This window comes from Pithys albifrons, chromosome 6 (assembly GCF_047495875.1).
Source record: "Pithys albifrons albifrons isolate INPA30051 chromosome 6, PitAlb_v1, whole genome shotgun sequence".
In the NCBI taxonomy this organism is placed as follows: domain Eukaryota; kingdom Metazoa; phylum Chordata; class Aves; order Passeriformes; family Thamnophilidae; genus Pithys; species Pithys albifrons.
Window position 1 is genome coordinate 40,193,284 of NC_092463.1, and position 14,367 is coordinate 40,207,650.

The 14,367-nt window shown below is 39.7% G+C and overlaps 1 protein-coding gene across 6 annotated transcripts in view; it reads right to left on the minus strand.

The window, feature by feature from the left end:
- Positions 1-14,367, minus strand: part of PHF21A (PHD finger protein 21A) — a 129,546-nt gene that overhangs the window by 109,100 nt on the left and 6,079 nt on the right. The window contains exon 1 of one of the 6 annotated variants that reach the window (XM_071558441.1): positions 643-664. The exons of the other annotated variants lie outside the window; for them this stretch is intronic. The gene's annotated coding sequence lies outside the window, so the exon portion shown is untranslated. Of the gene's footprint in view, positions 1-642; positions 665-14,367 lie in introns of those variants that run through there. 6 annotated transcript variants of the gene reach the window in all.

Here is a 14,367-nt window from a genome sequence, read left to right on the forward strand (position 1 = left end):
CACACTTTCTAACAGTTTTACCCTGAATGACATTTGGATAAACTACTTGATGCAACACAGTCTCATCAGACTGGCACAAAACTATTGGGAAAACACAACAGCACAAACTAAGGTATAGATGAAGTCTCAAAATTCATCTTCATCAAGACTTACCCCAGTAAGGGGTAACATTCTGGAGGTCAAACATACATCAGAATACTGCATTTAAAAAATGAGTAAATAAAGAAAGACACAAACACACCAAAAAAGCTTTAGAAATCACAAAGATTTGGAGGTAAGTACCGAAATACAAACTTTACCTGAATACTGGATGCAAAAAATGGTATCACTGTACTTTTTGTCAAAAAAATAAAATTCCACACACAAAAGAATACCAAAACCAAACCCCAAAAATCACAAGTTGTTTTCTTCCACAAAACAGTTCACAGCAACTCTAAAAGATAAAGATTTTCTAGACAATCCAGAGTACATACAACAGGGTTTTTAATATACAATTATTTAAACAGTGATTTAACTCGCTGACTGCAATGGAAACCCTGATAACACTTGATATCTAAAACATTTATAAGAGTCCTAAAGAATTATTAGACAACAACCTACATAAAAAAAGATGGACAAGTGAGAACAAGTTTATATACGCACCTTGAAAAGACCTGTTTTCTATTGCCCATTACAGAACTGTTTTCTGATCTCAAAACCTGAGCAGCTGTTTCCCCTCTCTGTTCTGCACAATGTAGCTCAACTAAATTACATGTCATGTTTCAGTCCCTTGTCTTTCAAGAAACAACAGTTGTAGAAGGAAGGAAAAGAAGGATGACACCGCTCTCCACAGCCTTTTCAGTGCCCTCTGCTGCAAGAAAACACACCCTTGTACCAGGCAGAAGGTATACCAGTTGCCAAAACCAAACCATAAACATTTTAAAGAATGCTAAAACACAAGGTATTTAATGTCTTGGAAGTCACTCCCTAGTGAGTAATATTCCCTACTTTCGTTTTGACCTATGCTGAATGGCGTATTTTCAAATCATCTACTGGAGAAACATTATGAATTTCAATTATTTCAGCCCTTGCTGTTTTCTCAAGTTGCATTACCAAGCACGTAATATCTGGCACAAGTTCTGTGGGGGAAGCAGCTTGTACATCATCTTTCAGGTACACTACAGGGGCCAGTCCTGGAAGAGAGCAGAATGCTAAGAAATACCTTTTTTCTGGAGAGGACAGAATGGCTGTTTAGTGAACAGACCAAAGGATCCCGCGATCAGCAGCAGCATGTGTGGCAAATTTCTGAACTAGTTAATTCAAACTGCCTCTGTCAAGTCACTTTATGAGTTTCATCTTCCAAATTCTAACACACAACAGTGATACCTGGTTCATAACAATGCAAGTGTGCATCTTTTGGCTTTGTATGTTTTTAGAATTGTCTGAAAAAAGTTCACTAATACACAAAGCAATGGTTTGTCCAATTAGAGACCAAGAACCAAAGCAAACTTCAGCTCACGAGCTACAAAACCAAAACTCATTATTCAGTCTTCTCATTCATGAACATCAAAAACTGCCAGTCTTACTTTTTCAAAATCTGCACCAAAGTCCTTACACCAGCAGTCAAGGTAACAGTAACTTTTATGAATTAAACTTTTTGAGGTTATTAAGTTCCTGCTGCAGTCACACAGTACACTAGAGACCATTCAAATTCCACAACAGCTTAATTCTAACCTACTAAAACCACATTTTTTCCACAACTTACAAAGCATCACAAGTATGCACCCACACAAGAGTTCAAGGCAGTAAGAGCTTCTGAATATAACAATGTGAAATTCTAATTCAAATTACAGAAGGCAATTACAAGAGGTTGAAAGAGGACTGATGTCCCCAACAATAATCTGAACCACCCAGATATCTGAAAATTTGTACAATCTGCACTCACTGAACAAAGCTGAAGTAAAGGATGCAATTCCTACAGCAGGTAAAGCAGCAGTAGCATGTATTGCAAATTTCTGAACTAGTTCATTTGAATATCCTCTGTCAAGCTGCAGCCTGGATGTCACATCGGCATTTTCATCCATGACACACTGGTTGTGTTGCCCTCCAGGCCAGGAGTTCTCAGAACAGAATGTCACAGTCCTGCTCCCCACCCCTCGGATATGATAGGAGCAAACACAGGTATTACTGTGTCAGTCTAAGTATTTAACATCCAAACAGTACTTAAAACAGAGGTAAATTCACAGGTAGAAGCATAATAATTAATCAAAACAAGTATTATTTTCTGGCAATATTTTTTCTCTGCAAAGTTTCTGCTCCGCTTTCCTTAAAATTCAACTAGTTAATACAAACTCCCGCCAAAATCAAACTAAGATACTCTAGTTAAAGAGTAAAACTGTAAGGGTTAACATCTGCCATTTGCCTGACAGTCAAACTGCCTAAAAAATCCTCAGTGAAATCAACACGGGGGGAGTAAGAAGGTGTGAGTTTCACACCAGAGTATCAAACAAAACAAATTAAAATCCTACCAAGATAACAAAAGGAGAGAAGCATTAGATTTTTGGTAAATAAAAAAAAATTAACTCACAGCTGGTCATAATAAAAACATCATAGACTTGGTTAAAAGGCAAGATGGGGACTTCCACAAACTGGAAGAGGAAAGAACTGAAAAAACAGTCACAGAATGCTGCTACCTACTCCCTACATCATGAAGGTGATATAATTCATGACACTAAGATTACAAAGCACTGGCCATTTAAATCAGAATTAAAAAACAAAACAAAAAATCTCAAAACCTCACATCTCTAAGGAACACTCTCTTCTGAGTATTCATATAAAAGATTACAATCTTAATGAAACAAAGCTTTTGGACATCCAACTTCAAAGCAAAAGAAAAGGCATGCTGGAAGACATACATCTTGAACAGCAAAAGGTTCATACACCATGTGGCAGCAAAAACAACTTGTATACCTCACACTACCTTAGAGTAAAATCCATGAGAGGCCCTACCCAAAACTATATTAAAAGATCGAAAATTAAAAAAACCCACTAAGTAGTCAAAGAGCAGGGAAGTAACCATAACAAGGATCAGGGTAAAGTCTGTACACATATTTTTAACTGATCTGGCAAAGAGTAAGGTTGCAGACATTGTGATGCTTTCCACTACTTCAGATAGCTGAAATTAAAGCAAACTTCAAAGAGGTTTTGGGGATCTGGTAACACCAAATGACTGATTTTCATTTGTTATTTTATTGTCCTGGGTTGACAAGTGCAAAGTAATATGTTCACAGGGAAAAAATAGCCCTAGCTCTAAGTACATAGCGATGAGCTGAAACTAGGCAAGGCTACTTATGAAAAAGATTTCAAGATTACTGCAAGCAAACAGTTCAACTCTCAGGAGCAAGAAGTCAGAGTAAAATCTTAAAAGGCATTAGAAAGAGAAGCAAGAACAAACTGGAAGCATTCTGCTGTGATGCACATTGAATGTAATTCTGGCTGCTCCACCTCAAAACGGGGAGAACCAGAAATGGCACAGAGAGGAACGCAACTAAGGGAGCATGTTTAAAACAAATGAAACTATTATTCTTGCATCAACCCACCACACATACAGGAAACACAGTTAAACTGTTTGGAACTAGATGCTGTGAAACACTATGTAAGCCACAGACACATGAGTTCAAAAGGCAGCAAATTCACCTATAAATAGTTTGATGTTGCTATTCATAGCGCAATAGCCCAAATGTAGCTTCTATCCCAGGTAGTGGCCAAACAACTGTCAGAAATCTTCTGTTAATATTCCAGCGGCTGACAGAATTCACCCATTTCCTACACAGTTCAGTCAGCTGCTGCTGCCAGACACTGATAAGGGCAAGATGCTGGATTAGATGGACATTTGGTCCAACACAGTATGTTAGTTCTAACATTTAATCACATTGAGCAGCCATGCTGGTGTATGTCTTGAGTTGTTTTGGAGGTTAGTTTTCTGGTAAATAAACCAGGCTGTAATTCAAGCATGTAATGTTAAAAGCAGAAATTGCAACTTCTGAAGCAGAAATCAAACTTGTTTATGCTTATTGTGTAATATAATGCAACACTGAAATAAAGCCATAATCAAGCACTCAGTGGTGCGAGGGATTTTTGTTTTTATATAACCCACCAGACTTCTGTCTATAAGCCCCTCACTGATCAGAGTGTTAACCCAAGGAGATTCAGGGAGTCTCTCCTAAATGAGAGACATAGCAAGCTGGAAAGCAGCACTAAACATAAGCCATGGATGTTTGTTGAAAAAACTGCCAAGACCCATTTAAGACTGGCAACAACTTGGCATCCTCCCAGATGACCAGAAGAAAGATCTCCTGAACCAATGGATTCAAAAGGAACATGCAGATGAATATCTGACTCCTCTCCAAGAACACTGAACTTGCCAAAGTCATCAGGTCTTACTGACCCTGGAGCAGTACTGGATGCTCTCTGTTTTCATACGAAGTCTAGCTGAAAAAGTACGACTGTCACAGAAAACGCGCAAGCTCAAGCTGAGGCCCAGAACAAACATCGAACAGAATTCTGCTAGGAGGTACTGCTGATCCTGCAAGAAAGCACTGCCTAAACAATTCGGTGAATGTCTGCCTTCTCCTCACAGTCAGCTCCCTTCTCTTCTGACAGATAAGCTTTTGAAGATGGCCAAACTGAAAGCCCTGTAGGATAAACAAGCAGGTCTCAGTCTGTGAAAAAACCTGGTTTCAGTTTCTAGAGCCCAAATTACAACAGGTCTGGAAATCAAAGCAAGTGTCCAGTATACAACACCCTCCAGTACTGCTGCAGGCAGTAGGATGAAGATGGATATACCCAATAAGCTTATCATCCTTATCAGGAACAAACAAATATCAAAGATAAAAACATATGGGGGGGGGGGAGAGCAGAAGCTTTGTGATCAGTTTCATGAACGCACACATTGCCTCAATGAGATTACTGCTCAGCTACACTGCCGAGAAAGCCGACCACGATCCAGTTTACGTGAGAAACCTCTTAAGTCACACAAAACCACAAGAAAATTAGAATTTCAGTCTGTGCTACATTTTGTTTTCATTTCACATAGGTATTAGAATCATTTTGTTATTTAGGTAACCTTCTCCTTACAGAGTCACAGAGGTTGATTTAGGGTTTTTTCATTTTGTTCTGGGAGGGGGAGTCATCATCTAGACCAGTAACAGCATTGAAATTGGGCCTGCTGAAAGTAAACAGCAACATAATGCCCATGTCATCCTAAAGATCATTTGAGCAAACTACACCAGCAACAAACAGCACTACAAACTAACAATTCAAATGGGGTTTGAGTGTCAATTGGCACTCTTATTTGTAGTTTGGAACTTTAGATTTACTAGATGTTTTCTAACTTTGTGCTGCCATGGGCTCAACCGTCCAGGTTGAATTTGTTCGTATCCCTGAAAGAACCACAAGAAGATACAATCATGTGCATGTACTGAGTTTATTCATGCTTCGGTGCTTCTGCTGATGGGGCAACATTTCTGTCTTCTCCATCCCACCAGTAAAGTCCATCACACATACATAATTTGTCTTCCTGACAACTAACTTGGAAAGTTTTTTTCTCAAGTGCTCCATGTCTCATTGAAAGCAAATTCTAGTGCTAGATATAAAAGAGCTGCAAACAGTTCCTCTCAAATCTCATTTACCCCTTTTTGCTCACAATAAAAAATGAATGCTTATTGTCTTGCTCTCCTCCCGAGTTCAAGACAAGTTTCTGCTCTTCCTCCACAGTGCTGATACTTCTTCAGCTATTATACAGGAAAATTCAGTTGATTCCTACATATTCCAAAATATAAGCCATAACTTTTGTTTCTCTTCCGTTTCACACACTGGGTTGCGTGGAGATGGAAGAAGAACTGGACAACTGTATGGACATCTCCAGATTTATGCCCATTTGCCTGCAATTCCAACCATTGTCTTAGTGATGACACAGGCTGACCTTTCCAGTACAATACAGGTCTCACAAAGTTCTGCGCTTCACATTTCCATGACACTTGCATACAAGGCAGAACTGCTTTCTTTGGTAATACAGAGAACAAGAATTGGAAGTCTTGTCTCTGAGGAACACAATGCCAGCCAACACTGTCTCTTTGGATCTCAGGCCTTCAACACCAAGGAAATACACCTGAGATTTATTTTGCAAACATTTCACTGAGCAGAGGTGATGCACGCAGGACTAACTGCACATGAACAGAAGAGGCACGTCAATCACTAAATTGTTAACACAAGAAGATACTCTGGGAAGTTTCATTACACTCATCTATAAATCAAGACATGAGCAAAACCATAATTCTCCTTCACAGAAGTCACGTTGCAGAGTATGAGATGCAGTGGTTATTAAAGCTGCCTTGTGTTCGGCCTTGAAGCGTCTCCACAGTTACAGAGTCGAGATGTCACAACATACAAACACTTCAGTAAAGACACTGTACTAAACTGGCTTACTGGAGAAAGTCAACTCCAGGCTTATGCAGAACCCACTTCAAAACATGAACAATTCTAAGGAAGGATTAGAATGGCATATGCCAAAGTTTCCGAGCTCCACAAACACTCTAAGACACCAGCAGAGACCACATGCAGTGCCACTAAGGGCTGTAATTGGAGATAATGCATAATCAGATGCATTTAAATGATTTTGATTCGACATCCCACCAGAGACCAAGAGACCAAAATCACATGGAGTCCTAAACATCATACTCACAGTTTTAGAGAGCCACATACAGTAGACTAGGAGACATATAATAAAAAGGGAGCCATACTTTTCATGTTTGCTTTAAAATACAGTGTCCTTTTCATGCAGCACTAAGAGTTAGTGGAAGCAATTCTGGACCCAGCCAGCTGGGACAGTTGTAGAAATTTGAGTATTGCAGAGTCTGCTGATTTTTCACTTGGAAAAGGCATTTCTCCAAATTAACGGAACAAGATATCTGTCCCTGAACAGTACTCACTCGGGAGGAATGAATTCATTCCACTCACACAAGCTGTACACAAAACAATTTTAACAAGTGGTGACGACCTCAGCACCAACAACAGTAGTTCCTCAATGTTACTTTTGCTGTGCAGTGAACCATTCCATACAACTAGGTATGTAAAGTCCTTTGGGCCAGACTCAGAAACAGTGATGGTATGCAGTGAAATTACTGGAACTTCATTCACACCTGGGTCAGAGACAAAATACATTCTGGAGATGTTCCAGTTTGCTAAATGTAAAGATAAACTTTGAACTTCTGGATACATTTAGGATGTGCCCATGTAACAGTATCTGTAAAAACAATCATGCTTACATCATGCAATTTCTTGTATTCATTGTAGTATAATGCAGTGGAGCTAAAAGGTGGACAAAACCAATTTCAACAGCAACAACCACCACCATCTGTCTTCTGTACGTTTTCAGGTTCTGCAAACTTAACTTAGGACTGATTCTTGACACCAGTGTTCACCTAAGCAACTCAGATTTCACTGGATTTCAACTTCACATTTATTAATCATTCTCTCCTCTATGCATCAGAAGGCCTCTCATCCCCATTCAACCCTTTACTTTTTCTTCAAACCAAGATAACCTAAAATAAAAAATATCTAAAACTTAAAACCCCCAACAGTACCTTACTTATTTTGGACAACCAATTTACAAGAATCTCACCTCCTTTAGGACAAGGTCTACTTATTTGTACACCACCCGTACTTAATCAGTAAATAATTTTTAAGCTCACCTTTGTTTACAACATAGCAACATTCAGGACATGAATGAAGCAGACAATTTACTGGATTAAACACAAGTGAAGGCCTCCATTCCTAGCTTAAAGTCTTCAATAAATGTACTGCAACACAGAATAAATCAATTTCTCTCTCTGCCTCAGTATCTCACCTGAAACATGGGAATAACACTACTTACCAGACTGACCTGTTATCTTTCAAGTGAAGCAGATTCTCAAATAATAACAGGCACACCTATACTCAAGTGAATAAACTATGCTGATTCACAACAGCAGACGGCCTGGGCCAAATTCTGTGCTGTATTAACAAGTCAACAGGAAGCACTCCAAAATTATTACACTGATGTGCTCTGATCTTTCTTCCTCTACATACCATTCAGTTGGCACTCTTGCCGCTTCTTGTAAATATAAAGGCACAGGTATTAACCTCAAAATATGTCTTCCCTTCCCCTTTTATTATATTCTCTGTCCTTAATCCTAAGCCTTTTTTCTTCCTCCCTTCTACACAAACGGGAACTGTAGCATCTGGAGAATGGTATTTGTGGCTGAGGTAGTCACACTCAGTGTGGGAGTACTGATGGTAGTCACTAATCTGAAAGGAAGAATTCAAGTAACCATACACTTAATAGAAATTCCTTTCCTCTCAAAACCATCATTATTCAATACAAGTAAAAAGATTTACACACTATATTATAAGCATAACACTGAATCACTGGGCCAATCTAACATGGAATCACACAAGCATACAATTAGTGTTTAATGGAAGAAAAGTGCAAGATTGCTGTACAATCAAAGTAGACTTCGGCTACAAGAAACACAAAGTGTCTAAAGCAGTTTTCCTCACACTGATTGGCATAGATTTTTAACTGATTGTTTACTTAAAGCTGGAATACTGAATTGTAAGTTTATTTAATTTTCGTGCCTACTACAAACAGCTGAAAGGCATATCATTTTCAACCTTCACAACGGTGACACAGAGTGAAAGGATATCACGGAGCATTTGTGCTTTCTAAACAAAAGGATTGGCAATTAGAAGAAGGCTCCTTGTGGCAGTCTATTACTTCTATTCCCAAGACCTGTCCCCAGGGTGCTTCATCCAGGGGACAAAGCAGTAACATGCTGCTGAGGGACACTCCTCCTTCATAGCCCCTAACACTCAACATCACCACAACCTTCACCTGCTCTCCTGGGACCCACTGATTCCACATACACAACAGCCCCACTCCAACACTGTCCTAGGAGATGCAGATAGCCACCCCATGGCAAGAAGGCTTACCACAACAGCAGAGACCAAGATAAAACAGTGTAGACCAGTAAACTAGTACTGCATATGCCACTGCAGTACTAAGACCAACACTGACACTACTGTGGTACCAGCGTAGTGCCCATCCCTGTGGAAACTGCTTTGCAGTTACTCTTTTAACAAATTCTGTTGTTTAAAAAGTAGCGTCCAGATTTTTAAATGTTCTTACTGTTGTACTAGAAAAGATGTTTAAAAACATCTCTACACACACACACACACATTCTCACACGCACCTCTCATTACATTGTCCTTACATATTCCGTTCCTTGTCATTTCAAGGATGGGGGTTTTTTCACTTTTAAAATGCCTTTGAGAAAAATCCTAGCTCCTACCAATTTAATTATTATTTAAGGGCAGAGGGGTGGAGGGGAGTCACAAAGATCAGAAACATAAACGCAAGTTTACACTGTCATTTTAAGTCCCTTCTAATGCAACTTGTGAGCCCCAAGAAACCCATCTGAGTCTCACTGGCTCCTAGAACACTAAAGAGGTTTCACAGCTATAGGATTAAAATGCATCTTGTGTAAGTGGGAATATGGAAAAAATTGTGTTAAAACACATGCAGATAATATTTGACTCCACATCCCAACTTATGAAAGTTTCTAAAGAAACTACATGAATTTCTGGCAAGGCTGAGAGAAAAGTACAGGCATGTCTAATGCCATGGTACTTTCTACACACAAGCAGGAATTTAACAGATACTTGTGCCCTTCCTTAGTTTCAGTTTTCAAAAATCATAAAGTAAGACAGCCTATATACATTATGATGAAATCACCCAATACATTAATGATAAATTTAGCTAAGGAAAACCCAGTATTTTTTAACAAAAACAACCATGGACACACGGAAGTATAGATTATGTTAGAAAAGGGGAGCCAGAAAGAAGGTCCCAAATGGTGAGGAATTGTTCATTTTTATCTTGCTTCAGAAAGGAGCAAACCCAAGATGGGTATTTTTGCTCATGCAGTTTTGTGACAATGACAATGTCAGCGGAAAACAATTTGAGGTCCAGTACTCCCACCCTCAGTGACCTCACTACCTCGGGTAGCTGAGAAGATACTGTTACCACAGTAGGACACTAACCCTGTGCATGCATCTAACAGGCAGCCACCACCAGGTTTTGACTGCAAAACCCACAACTCATCACCATAGGAACATTAGATCAAACACTGCACAGTCTATGAAGAGTTCTGCATCAACAGCCAGGCATACAAATACAATTCCTGCAAGAGCTAAGGTGGAAGAAGACAATGTAAGTTTTAAGACAAGACAAAATAGCCACACAGGGAGGAAAATTATGGGAAGGGAGATTTCAGTGTTTACTTTACAGCACAACATTCAAAGGAAAAGTAGAGTAGGTGATATATGCCAAAATGCAAGAGGAAAACAGAAACGAAGTCTCTGATTCTGAAACAAGTTTCATGATGACAAATTCATTGACTTCAGCAGGATTCTCTAAGAACGTATAATAAGCCGGATGGTGTGGTGACTCAAGGACAGGTACCTGGCATTCAGAAACAGCACAAACCTTGCTAGTGCCTCCCAATTTATTTCTGACCAGAATGTACTCTTTGAAAGGGTAAAACGGGAAGCTCAGGTAGCCACATCCTTTCCGTTTGGGGGTCACTGACAAGAGCATCCTTAGTACAGCAAATTCATGCTACACACAACAATAGATTTACATGATAAAGATGCTTATCACAGACAATTATTGCAAGCTAAGCAGCAGTGAAATGGTATCTGGAGCTCCAGCTAGATGCAAATTAGCAAAAAGCTTCATTATTAGTAATATAGGCCATAGTTGACCTTTTACAGAGACATAAAAAAGGTTTAGGGGGTGAGGAGGAGCTGGATTTTCATTGTATTTCTGATTGTTTGGGCTTGGGGATTTTTTTTAATCCATCACAAGTCCGATTATTCAAATTTCAAACCAAACATCTCAACTGGGGCAGTTTTGTCACACTGGCAAGAAGGGAAAGAGTCAAAAAGTATTTCTTGGATACATCAAGGACTGATTTCTGGCTTTCATGCAAAATTTCTTTGTGTTAGCAAATTAAGCAAAAGCCCTGAATAAACAGCTTTCAAGTTTTCACAAAGCATTACAAGAGCCCAATATTAGCCACTTTTTAAAGGAGCAGCAAAGACAGCAGGAGCCAAAGTACCTACTGGGAGATACCCCAAGAGTCAGTAGCAGCATCTTAAACAGGCGCCAGATTCTCCACATTTTGTCCAGTGCTTCAGCCATGCAAAGTCCACTTAAAACTACCTTTTTTGGGGAAAGAATGAAATCCTGGTACTCTCAATTCAACTGTGAAGTTTCCCATTGGCTTGAGCAGGGCCAGATTTCTTCCCAGATCAGGACAGATTCGCTCTTGTAAGTACTTAAAAGAAAAGTTTTTCTTTACATCTATGCATCAAACCCTTTTTTACATCCTTATTACCCACATTCCTCATCCAGAATACCCTGATACAGCAGCATTTACAAAGGGCACTGTCGTAGGCTCTCTACAGAGGGTAGAGTGTCCTTGAAGGACAAGATACATCATCTTTCCACTACGTACAGATTTATCTTGGTTCCTTCTCTTGCCTGTTGTGTAGGCCCAATCAGCCAATGAAAGGGAATTTCACCCTTGCACAGCAACAGTAACACTCTCTCTAATCATGTCAAGATACTAATAGTAACTATTTCAGCTAACAGTGTGTCCTGTCAGCAATTTGCTCCACATGGGCTGTGACGTGGCTGGGAACACTTAAAGAAAACTGTATTACTAACTGTTTACAAAGTCTATTACAGTTTCAGCATATGTAAAGTTTTAGATGAATCTCTCTACAAATTTACCTTTCTGCATCAGTTTTAAACAGAAGTGACAGCAACATACAGTGTGCACAATACATCAGTGCTGACAAAATACACTCACTGTCTCAAGGAAGCTATTACCACCTAAACATCTGTCATACATACATAACCTGCACAGGTGAAGAAAGGAGCTCTGAATTTATAATGATTACAATTTCTGGACACTTACGAAAAGGAGAATTTTGTCACACAGACCTAGATATATGCTAATTATGGTGATTACAAAGAAGCTACTTTCAAACATTAGAAGTCTGGAGGTCTTAATCCTGCTGCTACTTATATAAATTCTGATTTCAGGCATTCGGCTATTCTTTCTGATTTCTGCAGGACTTAATGTAAAATATATGTGACTTTTTGCAAGACTGGAGCTCTAATTACTTCCTCCAAACACACAAAAAATGTTCACTTCATATTGTTTGGCAGTTAAATATAAATCTTTTTATATTACTATCTCATACAAACTGAAGAACAAAGAAATTGACAGGGACCAGTCAAAGCTAAGTGTTTGCTCGCTTGAAAATTAAGTGCAGTATCCAAATCATGGCACAGGAGACTACAGTAAATATTAAACTTGATACTGACTGAATAACTGAAATAAAATGTATGTCCATGTTAACTTTGGCAAATCCCACTGAGCATCTGGTGTGAAAATACACAATTCTTACGGATACAAAACAAAAGCATTCCATAAAGTTACAGTTCTTCTAACCCTACTTCAGAAATACTTCGCCTTCTTAGATGCAAGTTCAAGTGCAGTGGTCAGGACTCAAACACACCTTACCAAAACTGCCAGATGTGCTCTGCTACTGGTTGCACCTGCCAGTGCCTGTGTGCAAGACTCTGTGACCCCTTGGGAACCAGCAATGGAGTCACTAATCCCCACAGCCAGAACACAAACTGGGTCCCCTGCTCTGTTGCATGAGGCACCTGTGTCACTGTCTCTCAAGAAACACAGCAGATAAGTGAGTTCCTGGCAGGTAAAAATGCTGTTCAAATTCCCCTTCACTCTGACAGAAACCCACTGTGACAGCTGGGCAACAACTGGAAAGAACAGCATGGCTGCCATATTGCCAGTAACAAAAATCTTCTGCCAAATGTTTCCAACCATACCAATGCTTTGAAAGATCAAAAATTCCCAGAATATCAAACAAGATACTTGCAATCACAGACAAAGCAAGGTGTTACTGCAATTATTAATACAGTCTTTGTACAAAAACACATAAGCAGTTGGAGGACTTCTGACATTGACTGCTTTTCTCTAAACTGTCTTCAACTTGTAAATAAAACTACCTGGCTGATGCACAGGTTAAGCTGATCAACAAAAACTGCTTACGGTGTCAGCGACTGGGGTTGTAGAACATTGTAGCATCTTTCACTCCTCACGCCAAATCTCCAATTTCTGCTCATGGGAACTACAAGTCCCAGGATGCCTCAGGATATCACAGGCCAGGCAGGCCATTCTGATAAAAACACAGCATTGCACACTGGGGCTTGTAGTTTCCACAAGCCACATTCTTGCTGAAGCTGAGACCAGATGTAGGCCACGCTGCACACTTCCAGAGGCCTGCAAACACCACGCACACACAGCGTACGGGGACACCACGGCTACTAATCATCAGGTAAGCTGGATCAATACCCAGTCCTCTCATGTTGAAGTTAAGAGGCCAAAGATTGCAGCAAAGTAAACATCAGCTAAGCAAGAGTCCCCAAAGAATAATCAGCAGTTTGGCTACTTTCAAACACACAGAATGAGCTGTAGCTTTTTAATATCTTTTACTAAAGTGCAATAAGAACGTATGTTTTTTTTCTCCCAAGACTGTTACATTTAATAACATTAAAGCATACTCTTTACATACCAATAGGAAAATGCATTTGGTGAGGGGCATATTCTCCCTGTTCAGAATTTAGTAATCTGGAAACAAATTGCTCTCTTCCTCCATTTCTACAACGTGCTGAAGTAGGGGCTTGCCTTTCTTCTGAGAAAAAGCAGTGCTTAGCTGAAAATTAAATAGCTGTGTCTCACAGCGTAGGCCTCAGAGAGGAATATGCTGTACTTCAGTAAAGGGAAAGGCAGCTCCCCCTACCAGTCTGTTCTAAGAAGGTTTTCATCCAGGAAGGAAACAACCAGGGAACAAAATGAATAAGTCCTCCTTTCTTTTCCCTCCCATTCCTCTGAGCTCTGGATTATTATTATTAAAAAACAATAATATGCCTATATAATACCATCTAAGTACTTATATGCTTCCCTAGTCCTTGAAGCACAAGACTGTCTTTGCAGCATTTCCAGGCTAACAGGCAGCACCTGCAAAAACACAGAAATGAAAAAGACCATGCAAAAGGAAAAGGCTGGGCCAAGAGAAAGACAGCATCCCACCACAACAGAAAGAAATGCTGATGCTTCAGTCACCTGAAAGTCATCCTGATGCACTTCCCCAGAGAGGCAAGAGGCCTCAGGAGCATCTAAAGGTTTTGTC